A 14,381-nucleotide genomic window follows, 5' to 3' on the forward strand; every position below is an offset into this window, starting at 1 on the left:
ATCATACTTTTTCCGTGTACTCCAAAAACTTTTGATTAAAACATGTTTAACAGTTTTTTCAAATACATGTTATGATTTCTGCTAATTCATACACGTTTTACATTCTGTATACATCTACAATATTTTTATACAGATTTAACATTTTCCATATGCATGATTAACATTATTTCAAAATATATATTTTGTTGTCTAGTTCTTTTCGTACACGTCTTACATTTCTCTTATACATCCAAAACATCCTTTTATACATGTTTGAACTCTTTAAATACATATTAAAATTTTCAAATATAGTATTTGATGTCTATTGTTTTCATACACATTGTAAATTTTTAGTATACATCTAAACCATTTTTTATATAGGTTTAACATTCATTGCATACATGATTACCATTTTTCCAATATATGTTTTGTGTCTACTTTTATTCTTACACATTGTACATTTTCTTATACATGTGATACATTTTTCTATACACATACAACTCTTTTCAACTACATGTTTAACATTTTTTTCTCAATATTATGTAAATATTTATATATATACATATATATTTACAATTTTTTGAATTATAAATAAAAGAAAGAAAGAAACAAAAAAGGAAAAAATGTGAAAGAAAACAGAAAAACCATGCACTTTAAGGCCTGCGGCCTCCCGCACGAGGCGGGCCCATTGTTTCAGCCGCTTGAGGGGAGAGGTCGTTGTGTGTTGCGTCAAGCGAGATATAGTCGCACCCGCAGTTTACCTCCTAATGCGGCAAATAAGATTTGCGCGATCGAGCGGGCATATACTCCTGAGTACTATATAGAAAACCATTTATTTTGTCAAACTCAATCTCTTTGAACAAGGAAGCCTGCTTCGGTAATAATGTGCGTACATCAACCCCAAACTCAATCGCTTATTTGCTACTGGCAAGTGTATAGTGCCCATATGACTATGGGCCAGTTCTTTTGGGCGATTCTACCAGAATCGCCCCCCTCCCTAGCTTCTCTCAGAATCACTACTTCATATGTTTTTTGCAATCCTATCTAATTAGACCTTAACTAGATAGGATTGTAAAATAAATATGGAGTGGCGATTCTGGAAGAAGTTGGGAAAGGGGGCGATTCTGGAAGAATCGCCGAAAAGAACTGGCCCTATATCGCACCAGAGACAGTGTGTCGCGCCAGTCCAACTTCGGGGGTTGACAGTAGCTCGTGTGGGCTGTTTTCTTTCTGTCATCTTTCTTTTTTGCGCTACCCATTTTTTTAAGGCTATTTTCGTTCGGTTTTCCATTTTTTACCCATATTCTTCATATTTTTTCTTTTACTACTTTCTAATGTATGATCATTTATTTTAATTCATTAATATTTCTAAAAGTCCCAGCCATTTTTAAAATTTTGTTAGAAGTCTTTAAGTCGTCTTAATATTTTCAAAACGTTGTGAATATTTATTTTAATTCCTGAACAATTGTTTGACAATAATACATTTTTTAATTCTATTGAAAAGATAACTTTTTTCGGAGTAGAAGATGTCTTTTTTTTAATAATTTTTCCTCAAACCGACCGGTACAAAGGAGGGAGTGCTAAGGTGGGTTGGCCAAGTGTTCGTTTTATCAAGTACTAGTCGCTCTAAACGATGAATATGAGCTCCCAATCTATTCCAGAGATTGAACTCAACAGCCTGAGCATGTGTCAACAATAGCTTGATTGTTCCCCGATCGACCGACATCTACTCACCGAAATCCCATCCACCATCATACAAAACCTATCTATGTTCCCTGCCCCTTACAGCTTTCAATTGAGTATATTTTGTTCACCGGTGAGCTAAGCTTTCACCATATATTTATTACTATCAGTCCAAGGAGAGATACTGTGGAGTTAGGGACCTTGATGTAATTTGTATTATGTTTGGGGTGTCTTATACTTCTTGATGAACTTTTATGATATACCTGGATGCTCTTTTTACAAAAAAAAAAACTAGAGATCTATGAGATGTATCGAAGACGAACTTTGTAAAGGCCTAGAAACCTAAGTCATTGTTAGCCTAACTGATTGTGTGTTTGCAAGGGTCCCTGGCCACAAATGTGCCCGTTGAACTAAGATTCTCACCTATTTGGGTGAGGCTTTCTAGAAAATTGAAATTTAGTTTGTGTATATGTGAGATGTATCAAAGACGAACTCTGTTAAGGCTACAAACCTAAATCATTGTTAACCTAACTGATGGTGTGTTTGCAAGGGTCCCTGACCACAAATGTGCTTGATGAACTAAGATTCTCACCTATTTGGGTGCAACTTTCTGGAAAATTGAAGTTTAGTTTCGTTGTTTCTTTTTTTGCAGGAAAATATTACTTCAGCTTTGTGCATGCACAGAACAGGAAGCGCTCCTTATTTCAAAGAGAGGAGGACTGGTTATTCACGGCCCCGTAACTTCACGAGAAGGGGTGATTTCTTTTTAATTATCTCTTCACCGAAATCATGCTGTAACGACGATCAAAATGTGAAGATAGACTACAATAGAAGCTGAGCACAAGATAGAAAAATACGAAAACGAATAGAAGCTGAGCACAAGATAGACTACAATAGAAGGGGTGAGTTCTTCAATGGGCACTTTAAATCATGCATGTGAGAGCTGAGGGTGGTATTGTATATAGCACTTACACACGGACCTTTTCGCAAAATGTACAAGGAACACTAGCCTCGCATCTCAAATCTGAAGCACTCGTTAAAGATCCAACGGCTCCAACATCGTTTTTCTACTTCTCTATCCTATATATGCCTAGCTTCTATTGTAGTCTTCCCCGTGACGGCGAAAGATGCTTTTTAGGATGGCTGTGAAAGATGTTGATGTAAGTTTCAGCTTTATTTGGACCTTTGTCCTCTGCTTGCTTCAGGTTTAGTTTTTCCCGTTAAATCATTAGTCTGAATATTTGATGCCCCGGTGAAAGTGGCAACCAACGCCCCTTGTTTTTGAGTTAATACCACTATTCGTACATAAACTTGTAGGGGTGGGAACAGTTTCATACAAAAACTAAAAAACCCCACAAAACTAGCCCTCCAACTTGTCTGCTGTAACAAATTCATACAAAACAACTGTGGATGCGACATTTGGCATGCCACGCTGGATTTTGGCCTGCGCCTTTAATTTTACAAAAGCCCCCTCGCACTCTGTGTATTTTAGAAAAAGCCCCCCGCCCTCTCCCTCTGCATCGATTCCCCATTCATAAATCCCTAGCCGTCGCCCTCCCCTTTGCCGTCGCCCTTGTCCGCCGCCAGCCGTCTCCGCCTTCCCCTCCGACGCCAGCCGTCTCCGCCGCCCTCTCCGTCGGCAGCCGTCTCGGTCGCCCTGTCGAGATGAGCGGGAAGCAGCAGGCAGGACGCCGTGGAGCAGGGGCGTCGTCATCCTCAAGCCACCCTCTCCCGCTCAATGGATGTGACCTCGCCGGTGCCGACATGACGAAGGACGGCGAGCCTTGGGCGAAAATCACCGGAGAGGTGCGCTACATGGATGTCGATTTCTGCAAGGTGCGTGTCCCCCTTCCCCTCGCCGATTTGGTTCGGATGCCCATGAATTTGGGCTTTCCTGATGAGTGCGAGCTTTCTGATGCTTACATTTGATTTGATGGCCATGGTAGGGGACTGAAAACCTACCTGAATTTGACTGGAGTATACCTCTATCCTCTCCTGATGCTGCTTTCAATGGCAGTGACAAAAGTGACCATTGTTGCCATTTACTGAACCCTGCGAGAAGAGTTTGCTCTGATGGATATGACTATGGTCGTAGATTTCTTGTTTGTCCTCGTGAGGTTAGTCAAGTGCCCAACTTTTGTTTAAAAAAGTGTGTTGTTTATCTGACCATTGTTATATGTTGATCTGACCATTGTTGTACTGAACAAATTGGTGTGTTTTGCAGGGTTATGATACATGTGCTTATCTGAAGTGGGTGGACAAAGAATGGCAGGGGAGACCTAGGCAGGTGATTGGCAAACTTGCTGAAGAGAATGTGGCTCTTCAGAAATTTGTGTTTGACAAGGATGCTGAAATTATGAGGCTGAAGGAAGAAAGGAAGGCCATGATCATGAAGCACAAGAAGGAGATCAGAACTAGGGATAGGAGGGAAATTTGGTTAGCCTGTTTGGTCTGCTGCTCTGCACTGTTGTATGGTGTTGTAGCACTAGTGATAAGAGGTTTTGTGTAGCACTAGTGATGTTAGAGGTGAAACTATTTGTTATCAGTTGCTACTTGTACTGATTATATGAAATCAGTGGCTACCTATTATCTATGTTCAGTGTTGTAAACATTCCAAACTGGAATCAGTGCTTGAAATGAAATCAGTGGCTATGTTCAGTGTTCTGTTTACTTAACTGAAAATTCTATTATTTGACATGAAATCCGTGGCTTGTTTACTTAACTGAAATCAATGATTCTCTTATTTGACATGAAAATTCAGTTAACTTAAGCAAAATTCAGTTAACTTAAGCAAAATTCAGTTAACTTAACAGTGCAAATTTCAGTTAAGTTAACCATTTGGAAGGGGCCCAGGGATCTTCAGGTAGTACAACTTGGCATATTTGGCACAAAGTGAGCACCTAGTACATTCTATTTTAGGATGTGTGCACATGGGCACAACATAAGCAGACAACCTGGGCACATGCAAATTAATAGCAGATCAACATGGGCACATTCAGTTCAACAGCAGATCAACATGGGCACATGCAGTTCAACAGCAGATCAACACTAGATTGCCAAAGATACAGCAGTTCAACATCGACTGCTCAAAATAGATAACTTATATGCCAACATATAGATCAGCAGACCTAACTACTCTTCTGCATCTTCACCTCTTCTGCATCTTCTTCAGTTCTTGAGCTGCTGCAGGCGGATGGAGCGGCGCACCTTCTTCACCTCTTTCTTCAGAGGCGCCTTCTTCTTGTTTTGCTCTGGCTCCTTCACCTCTTCTTCTTGTTCAACCTTCACCTCTTCTGGCAGGAGCTCGACGTCCGGCAGGAGCTCGACGTCGATGGGCATGTTTCTGCCACCCTCAACGGCGACCGGCGCAACGAGCACAACCTCGTCCGCATCTGTGTCGTCGTCACTGATGACAACAGTCTCTTTCAGGTCGTCGTCAGAGGCGTAGTCCGCAGGGTTGACTGGAGCAGGCAGCGCGAGCACGACGCCGACGATGTTCGCAGGGTCGTCGTCGAGGGGGACCGAGGCCAGAGAGGTGGTGGAGCGGTACATCCACCACCTAGCTCGCTGGTACGGATCCATGCTAAGCATGCCCTCACGCATTGCCCAGACGAGGAACATCGGCGGCGGCACTTTGCAGCCTGTGGGGAAGGCACGGGCGTTCTCGCCGTCCGTCAGCTGCTTGGCCAACCCGCGCGCATGCATGAGCATCATCTTCGGGGTGGTGAACCAGGTGCAGACCTCTCGAATCTACGCGCGGAACGACTGGTCGTTGCCGGCCAGATCCTCCAGTGCGAGCTTCCAGCCCTCGATGTTCGCCATGGCGGCGGTGGCCGGCGGTGGTGAGTGGGGAGAGGAGGCGACGCGGTAGGTGTGTGGGGAGTGGTGAGTGGGGAGTGGTGGGCGGAGCGGTGGATTTATTGATGCGGCGACTGGGAACGCGAACCGTCCACAGTGGGAGTTGGCGACTGCAAGAGTAGAAGTAAGTTTCTGCATCTACAACTAACAAGCTCCTACTCTTACCGTACTGGCATTGCATCCTACTTCTTTACCCACAGGTCCTAGGTTCAAGACCCAAACCAAACAATTTTTTGTTTATTTTTTAATTGTGGGATTTCACCAAATTCAGTTCAGCAAATGCGTCCAAGTTTAGTACATTCAGCAAATGCACATTCAGTGCATTCAAACATTTTTCATGTAATGCACAAACAACTCAAATGTGCTGGTATTCAAAACTCAGATGTTTTTAATTCTTCAGTACATGGCCATGAAGTTCACTACATGTCTAACTGTCATTGCAACAGAAAATTGGTATTACATGAAAAATGCTAGCATCAAGTTCAGATATGAACTTCTACAGTTTAGCATGAAGTTCATTGATGAACTAAACAGACATCTAAATGTCAACCCCAGGTGCATTCTGAGAAACTGGAATTTCTTTAGTTAAGTTGAGATCAGGTATTGGCTCCCCCCTTGCTCCATCTTCACCAAACATGAGGCTGTATGCTGGATAAGAGCTAGCTTCCCTCCTGTCTCTTCTCCCAGCCACTCCTCTGCCTCTTGCTCTACTCCCAGAAGATCCTCTTCTCTCTGTAGTGCCAGATCTCACTGTCTTTCCTTTCTTCCTTCCTCTTCCTCCAGTTGCACTTGACCCTGGCTCATCTGGATGTGGTACTGCTGCAGCTTTCTTCCTTCCTCTTCCTCTTCCCCTCACACTTGTTGTGGCTGTGGTTGTGGTTCTTCTGGGAGGGATAGAATCCCTAGCTTGCACCACAAAAGCAGACTCTTCAGGAAGTGGCCCAGGAGGATTCCAAGTGCTCACATATGCCCTTTCCTATGCAGGATCACAAAATGTCAGGAAGATACAAAATGAGAAAAGGAAATGCAGATACAAATTCAGAGAAAAACAGTTAACTAAAAATGAAAGACAGTAATATTAAAGGTGCACCTCCTGGCCTATGGTGTAGACCATACTGCTTCTGTCATTCATAGGATCAAGCCTAGGATCAAGTCTTGTTGGCATAATATCCTATAGTCAGAAAACAATTCATGTTAGTAACATAAATGAACTTAAATGCAGTTAACTGAAATCACTGTTCAAAGTCCAAATTCAGAGAAAAACAGTTAACTGAAATCACTGATTTAACCTGCAGAATTGAAGGATCTTCTACTTCATCATCATCTTCTAATTGAGCTTCCTGTTGCCTCATAAACTTGGCATGTCCTCTCTTGTTGTGGTCAGCACTGCCACACACTGAGCAATGCATGGCCACTCCTTTTTTGTTGATGTAAACAGTTCCATCTTTTTTCTTCTTCTCTTCTGGTGCCTTTCTCTTGTTCTTTGCTGGCCTGCCCATTTTCTTTGTGAAGACTGGAGGGTGGATGGGAATACCATTCATCTTTTCCCAGCTTTTCCTGTCCCTCATAGGCATGATCTTGTGCCCATATGCCTTTAGATAATTTTCTATGCTATAGCACTTGTGAACCAATGTTTCAGGGTCAATCCTATCAGCTCTACAACAAGCAATCACATGATTGCAAGGGATGCCATCCAATTGAAATTTTTTGCAATCACAAGTTCTTGCTGGAATATCCACAACATACTTGTTGTTGCCTGATTCAACACCATAAATTCCAAGTCCTGAATGTGTTGGAAAGCAGTTACCTGAGTACTCTGCATTTTTGTCCAGTTTCTTCCTAACCTTGGGGCAGATAAGTCCAGTCCACTTTTCTGAAGCTTCTTTGTACTTTTTGTCATGCCTCACAGTAGTTTTATGTGTTATGCATTCTAGCATTGATATAACACACAATTCTCTTGCATCCAAGATGTAGCTGCAAGAGATATATAGTAAAGTTTTGTCAGAACTAACTGAAGTTTTATGTGTTAAACATAACATAACTTGTTTGCTAGAAAAGTGAACTAACTGAAGTTTACCTGTTGTACACCTCTGACATGTTGTTCAGCAAAATGTCACACTTGGGGAAATCTCTGAAGTATGCTTTCACCCACTGGTTGGGGGGCTTGCCATCCAACCAATTATATGCCTCCAAGTTCTGTGCCCTAAGCTTCTCTCTGTTCAAGGTCCACTTGTCCACATTAGTTGACCTAGCAATGGCCCACAACATATTCTTCAGTGTTTCTCCTTTGAACTTCTGGTGGAAGTTTTGATAAAGATGTCTAACACAGAATCTGTATTCTGCATCTGGCCATATCTTCTCAACAGCATTGATCAAACCCTGCAAAATTAGTTCATAAACATGTAAGACAACAGCACCATATGGAAATATGCAACAGCAGCATGTTTGGACAAATGGAACACACCTTTTGCTTGTCACTCATTATAGTGAAAGGGGAGGTGTTAATGATGTTTAAATCATTCTTCAAAGTGGTGAGAAACCATTCCCAAGAGTAAGTTGACTCCACCTCCACCATCCCCATTGCAATTGGAAATATGCAATCATTGGGATCAATCCCAACAGCTGTAAGCAACACACCCTTGTATTTGCTCTTCAGGTGACAGCCATCAACAAATAGAATTGGCCTGCACCCCCTCAGGAAACCTCTCTTGCAGGCATCATAGGACCAATATAGTGAAGATAGGTGATCTTTTGGAAGCAGATCACCTATTTCCTTCACTTTGGTTGTGCAAACAATGAATTTGCTCCCTGGATTACTTCTCCTCAGTTCTTGTCCATAGTCCCACAACAGGCTGTATTGTGCTTTCTCATCACCATGTATGATCTTAAGTGCAGCACTCCTGGCCCTGCCAAGCTTCATTCTCACTGGATTAAGCTTGAACTTTTGCTAAACTTTTCTTCCAAATGTACCCAAGTCCATGCTCTTGTTGTCTCTGAACTCATCCATAAATATCTCAGTCAGGTACTTCACTGTCAAGCACTTGGAATCCCATGTTTTCTGACAGGTGTGCTCTCCATTGTACTCTCTGATGACAATGCTTCCTGTTCTATTGTCTCTAGATGCTTTCAACCTCCAAGGGCAATCAGGTTGACACACACCAATGAATCTCTCTGCCTCATTTCTAGCTTTGATGATTTTCACTCTGTTTTTGACTGTGTATGCAGTGATTGCTTCCCTTAGCTCTTTCATATCTCCAAATACTTGCCCAACCCTAAAGATTGGGTTTCTCATGTCCATTTCTGCATTGAATGTTCTGAATGTATATTTCAACTTCTCCAACTCATCTTTTGACAAGTTGAGCTCATCATCATCTAGTGGATCTTCCTCCTCAAATATCTCTTCCTCTTCTTCATTGTTGTCATTCAATGATTTGTCCACATTCTGAGCAAACAAATCATCATCTCCATCTTCACAATCATAGTCACTCTCATAAAAGTCTGAGTCAGTTTCATTCAACTCTCCTTCTCCATCATTGTTTTCAACTGCATTATCTGCATCGTCTGCATCTGCATCATGATCTGACTCTGCATCCTCTCCTTCCATTGCATTCTCTGCATCATGATCTGCCACTGCATCCTCTCCTTCCTCTGCATTCTCTGCATCATGATCTGCATCCTCTCCTTGTTCTTTATCCTCATTTCCATCTGCAGTTGGGCATCCCTTTAGTATGATTTCAGGATATAATGTCTGAATCTTGTTCTCCTCATCAACTAACAAATCCAATGTCTTGGCTTCTCTGCTGGACCTCACCATAGCAGCTATAACATCTGGATTGTCCACACATAGCAGGCCATCACCATAGTCTTTATCTGGCAAAATCCAGTACACCTTGATTTGAGGGTCTGTAGGGTCATAGTCCATCCTTGACAAGCAATACTTGATCATCCCCAGTGACCATGTGTCTGAATGACAGTAGTCAAAAGCTTCATGACTGCACCCAATGTAAGAGAACTTCAATTCTCCACCTATGCATTCCCCCAAGAAAATTCCATTGTGCTCAAACTCCACTGAGAAAAACTGGCTAGCTTCTCCATTTGTCACTGCAACAATTGACAGATGATATATTCAGTGCAACTCAATCTTAGTTTCAGTGATCAAACTCTAACTGAATCTGTACATGATTTTCAAACACAACTATGTACTGAATATCAACTAAAAGACAACCCTTTCATCACAAATCAATGGTAAAAATGCCGACTTTCATCTAAAAAAAGCCATGTACTTTTGCATAACAGGGAAAGTCAGCATTTTTACGCTGAAATATGAACTAAAATATCACATTGTACACTGCATCTACAATTCAGTGCAACAATAGTATATAATCTCTGAATATGTAAACAATAAAATCACATCAAAAGACCCCCTCAAGGACCCCTCCTTTCATGTATGCTACCCAAAACCCTAGATCAAATCCCCTCACATTGCCCTTGATTGACCCCCCCCCCCCCAATTCCTCAAATCAGCATCAAGAAACCCTAGACAAGCTCATGGAAACTAGTTCCCCTACGAACCCTGGGGACGCACACAACCAACCCTAGTGAGCAGATCGACCCAATTTTCAACCCTACATCGCCATGATCGGCCTGAAAAACCCTAGTGCGCCGGTGCAGGAACAGGGGAAGCAGAGGAACAGGGGAAGCGCCGGGTGCAGGTCCTTACCGTATTCAGGAGGGAACTCGCCGGGTGCCCTACGCCGCGGCTCCATGGCGCCTTGTGTCGCCGCCGATGAGGCCGACGGCGGCGTCGCCTCGCAGGAGGAGCGAGCAGAGATGAGGAGGAACATGGGACGTGGGCGAAAGAAGGGGAAGGTTTTGGAAGGGCTTTGCATCGGGGGCGACGACCAGGTGCTTTACTGTCCAGGGATGGATTTGTCTGCGAAATTGCTAAAGCGCGAGGGTTTCTTTGTAAAAACGTGATCCGGGCCCGACAGAGCCTACATGGCATGCCACGTGTGCAGTTCGGGGTGGTTTTGTATGAATTTGTTACAGCAGACAAGTTGGAGGGCTAGTTTTGTGGGGTTTTTTAGTTTTTGTATGAAACTGTTCCCACCCCTACAAGTTTATGTATGAATAGTGGTATTAACTCCTTGTTTTTCTCTCAAATCCTCTCCTTAAATTGGCCGATTTGGCTATGTGTTTTTCATCAGGATATTAGTTAGATCCCCAGTTATGCTAGCCGTGTACTTATATCTTTTGGGACAAAATATGTCTCCACGGTCTCATCGCTTCGGTGCAGCCGACGGCATTTTTGGAATTGGGCACTTCATGATTCGCATCACTTGTTTGGGGCATTGCAGCTGGCGTGCATACTAGTAGTAGGGTCGGTAGCAGTCATGGCGCCGTGCAATATATCAAAATGAAGAAGCCATTCGAGGCACAAAGCGGAGCGCATCTTCCACAATAACTTGACAGCTGATCGACCTCGGTCGTCCCTGGCCACAAGAACCGCCCAAAAGGTAGGGGACTGGTTAGATTACTCCAAAATATCCCAGGCCACTGAACCTGTTCATAGGGCCAAATTCATGGTTTCCAAGGAGGCCCTCAAGCTGCTCACTAGAGTTAACCAACAAGTTGCCTGACCGAACGAACGCAACAACCGCGTAGACAAAACAATCTGTCCCTTTTTCGTGGTGCCAACTACGTAGCAGCTGCTCGTGTTTCTCCCACTGCTTCACATTCGGATTAGGTCTAGATGTTTATTATCTGGTAAATCGTCTTCTGGCACATCCCTCTCTGTACTTAGTGGCCTAAATGCAATGTAGCAGGGCTTACTACAGTGGAGAAGTGCAGTTTATAGCAAGTGGGAGGGCTGTGATTAAAGCCTCCCATGCCAAGTCGTTAACTTTACCGAGCGTATATATTAACCCTAGTTAGGTAACTCCGTGGTATCGCTTAGTTAGCACCGTATGGCATGACAGAAGGAGAGAGGAGCTGGTTTCCTTACTTTTTTGACGGAAAGAGTAGCTGGTTTCTTTCACGACCTAGCTTGTGTTAGTCTTAGTATATACACGGAGTGCGGTGTGTCCAAACTTAAAGCATCTACAGCCGGGCAGTGACCGAATAAGAGAGAAGAAAAAAAGCTAACTCTAACAAAAGAGAGAAGGAAAAAGCTGACCCTTATATTATCTCTATATGTTCAAACTGTATGCAAGAACACTTTTTTTTTCCTCGAATAGGCACCGCGGCTGTGTTAATCTGACTACTCGCTAGTTGCCCACTCCTGGTATTAACTGGGCGCATCCGCAAAATGTTTAGGAAGACGGATTTGCTAAGTCTAATTGTAAATGCTCTCGACTAGCTACCCTATGATAAAAATACCACTTTGCTGAAACCGGAGCATACGTGGGAACCTCAGCAACGCCGTGATCACCTTGGTTTCATGACTGGGAGCTGAATCCCACACCAATGATCTTTTGTAAACGTTTTTCAAATACTTCCTCTGTTTCCTTTTAGTCCGCATATAAGGTTTGATCACAGTCAAGTTTTATAGAGTTTAACTAACTTTATATTAAAAAAATATAAACATTCATAATATGAAATCAATATTATCAGATGCACCATGAAACGTATTTTCATACTATATAGTTTTATTATTATAGATGTTCATTCTTTTTATATAAATTTGGTCAAACTTTATGTAGTTTGACTTTGAGCAAATCTTTTATGTGGAGTAAAAAGAAACGGAGGGAGTATTTATGTGGTCACTCAAATCATTTGGTCTGGCCAAGTGCAGCATACTACGAAAAAGGATTTCTCCCCGTTTTGTATTACAAAGCAACCAACTCCGATGCAGCCAACGATAGGCGCCCACCGGAGAACTCCACCACGCTCCAAGCACTCCGGACCGCCGCATACCAAGCAACACCTTCAAGAAGGACCGCGACGCCGACGACGCTATTGCCCGGACAAGTCCTAGGATTTCCCCCGGTATGTAGAGGATTGCGGGGGAAGGGGCAAACCCGACGCCCTTCAGGAAGGCACGACGGCGCCCACAGACGTCACTGCGTCGGTGCCGGACAAGCCGACACGGATTTCTCCGGACCACCAACCACACCCGACTCCAGACGATCCATCGTGCGCCACCAAACACGCCGCCCACCAACATGCGCCACCACGGCCGTGCAGTTCCCATCGCCGTTTCACTGTGGCAGGCGAAGCGAGACCGGCGAGAACAGAGAAGGCAACCGGGAACAAGGGACGGCAGCAACAGCAGCCACGCAGGAGGGGACAACCTCCACCGCCCGTGGTGGGAACCGACCGGACGTAGCGACAGGGGCAAACCAGGCAACCGCGACCAAATCGACCGGGGGACAGGGAAGGAGGAGAAGTGGCCCATGGTCACGACCGGCGCTGTGTCGGCTCCAGCTCCCCCGCGAAACCATGTTTCGCCCCCGCGCCGAAGGCCTAGATAGGCCCGGCCGAGCCCGAGACGGGCTCGTGTAGCCCTCGTTGCCGCGCTGCAGTATACGAGTCGCCGTCGCTGCTACCCCCCGCACGAGTCGCCCCGCCGTCCGCCGCAAAGGAGTTCCGGCCAGGCCCGCCCAGACCCAGATGGGGCCCAAAAAGGCCCAGATCTGGGTCGAGAGGGCTTCGCCACCAGCCACTTCAACGCCCCGCCGCCAAGCAGCAACGCCGCCGCCACCTCGCCACTCGGCACCGCGCCACCTAAGGAGTCGCGCCGCCGAAGCACGCCGCCGCCAGCCACCCGAGTCGTGGCGCTGCGCGGGGGGGGGGGGGAAGGACAGGGCCGCCGCCGGCACCACCCGAGCAAGGCTCGGTGGTCCAGACCGGCGGCGGGAGGGAGAGAAGGGGATGGGAGGCGCTGGGGAGGGCGGGGAGGGAGCCCCCGATCGCCTCGCTCGGAAAGGCGACGGTGGAGGGGAAAGGGGAGGGGGAAGGGAGGTGGACGGGGTCGGGGAGGGCTAGCGGCGGCGTGTTGGAAATATGCCCTAGAGGCAATAATAAAAGTATTATTATTATATTTCCTTGTTCATGATAATTGTCTTTTATTCATGCTATAACTGTATTATCCGGAAATCGTAATACACATGTGAATACATAGACCACAATATGTCCCTAGTGAGTCTCTAGTTGACTAGCTCGTTGTGATCAACAGATAGTCATGGTTTCCTGGCTATGGACATTGGATGTCGTTGATAACGGGATCACATCATTAGGAGAATGATGTGATGGACAAGACCCAATCCTAAGACTAGCACAAAAGATCGTGTAGTTCATTTGCTAGAGCTTTGCCAATGTCAAGTATCTCTTCCTTCGACCATGAGAGCGTGTAACTCCTGGATACCGTAGGAGTGCTTTGGGTGTATCAAACGTCACAACGTAACTGGGTGACTATAAAGGTGCACTACAGGTATCTCCGAAAGTATCTATTGTTTTATGCGGATCGAGACTGGGATTTGTCACTCCGTGTAAACGGAGAGGTATCTCTGGGCCCACTCGGTAGGACATCATCATATGCGCAATGTGACCAAGGAGTTGATCACGGGATGATGTGTTACGGAATGAGTAAAGTGACTTGCCGGTAACGAGATTGAACAAGGTATTGGATACCGACGATCGAATCTCGGGCAAGTAACATACCGATAGACAAAGGGAATTGAATACGGGATTGATTAAGTCCTTGACATCGTGGTTCATCCGATGAGATCATCGTGGAACATGTGGGAGCCATCATGGGTATCCATATCCCGCTGTTGGTTATTGACCGGAGAACGTCTCGGTCATGTCTACATGTCTCCCGAACCCGTAGGGTCTACACACTTAAGGTTCGATGACGCTAG

The sequence above is a fragment of the Triticum aestivum genome, chromosome 4A (assembly GCF_018294505.1).
Source record: "Triticum aestivum cultivar Chinese Spring chromosome 4A, IWGSC CS RefSeq v2.1, whole genome shotgun sequence".
Classification (NCBI taxonomy): Eukaryota; Viridiplantae; Streptophyta; class Magnoliopsida; order Poales; family Poaceae; genus Triticum; species Triticum aestivum.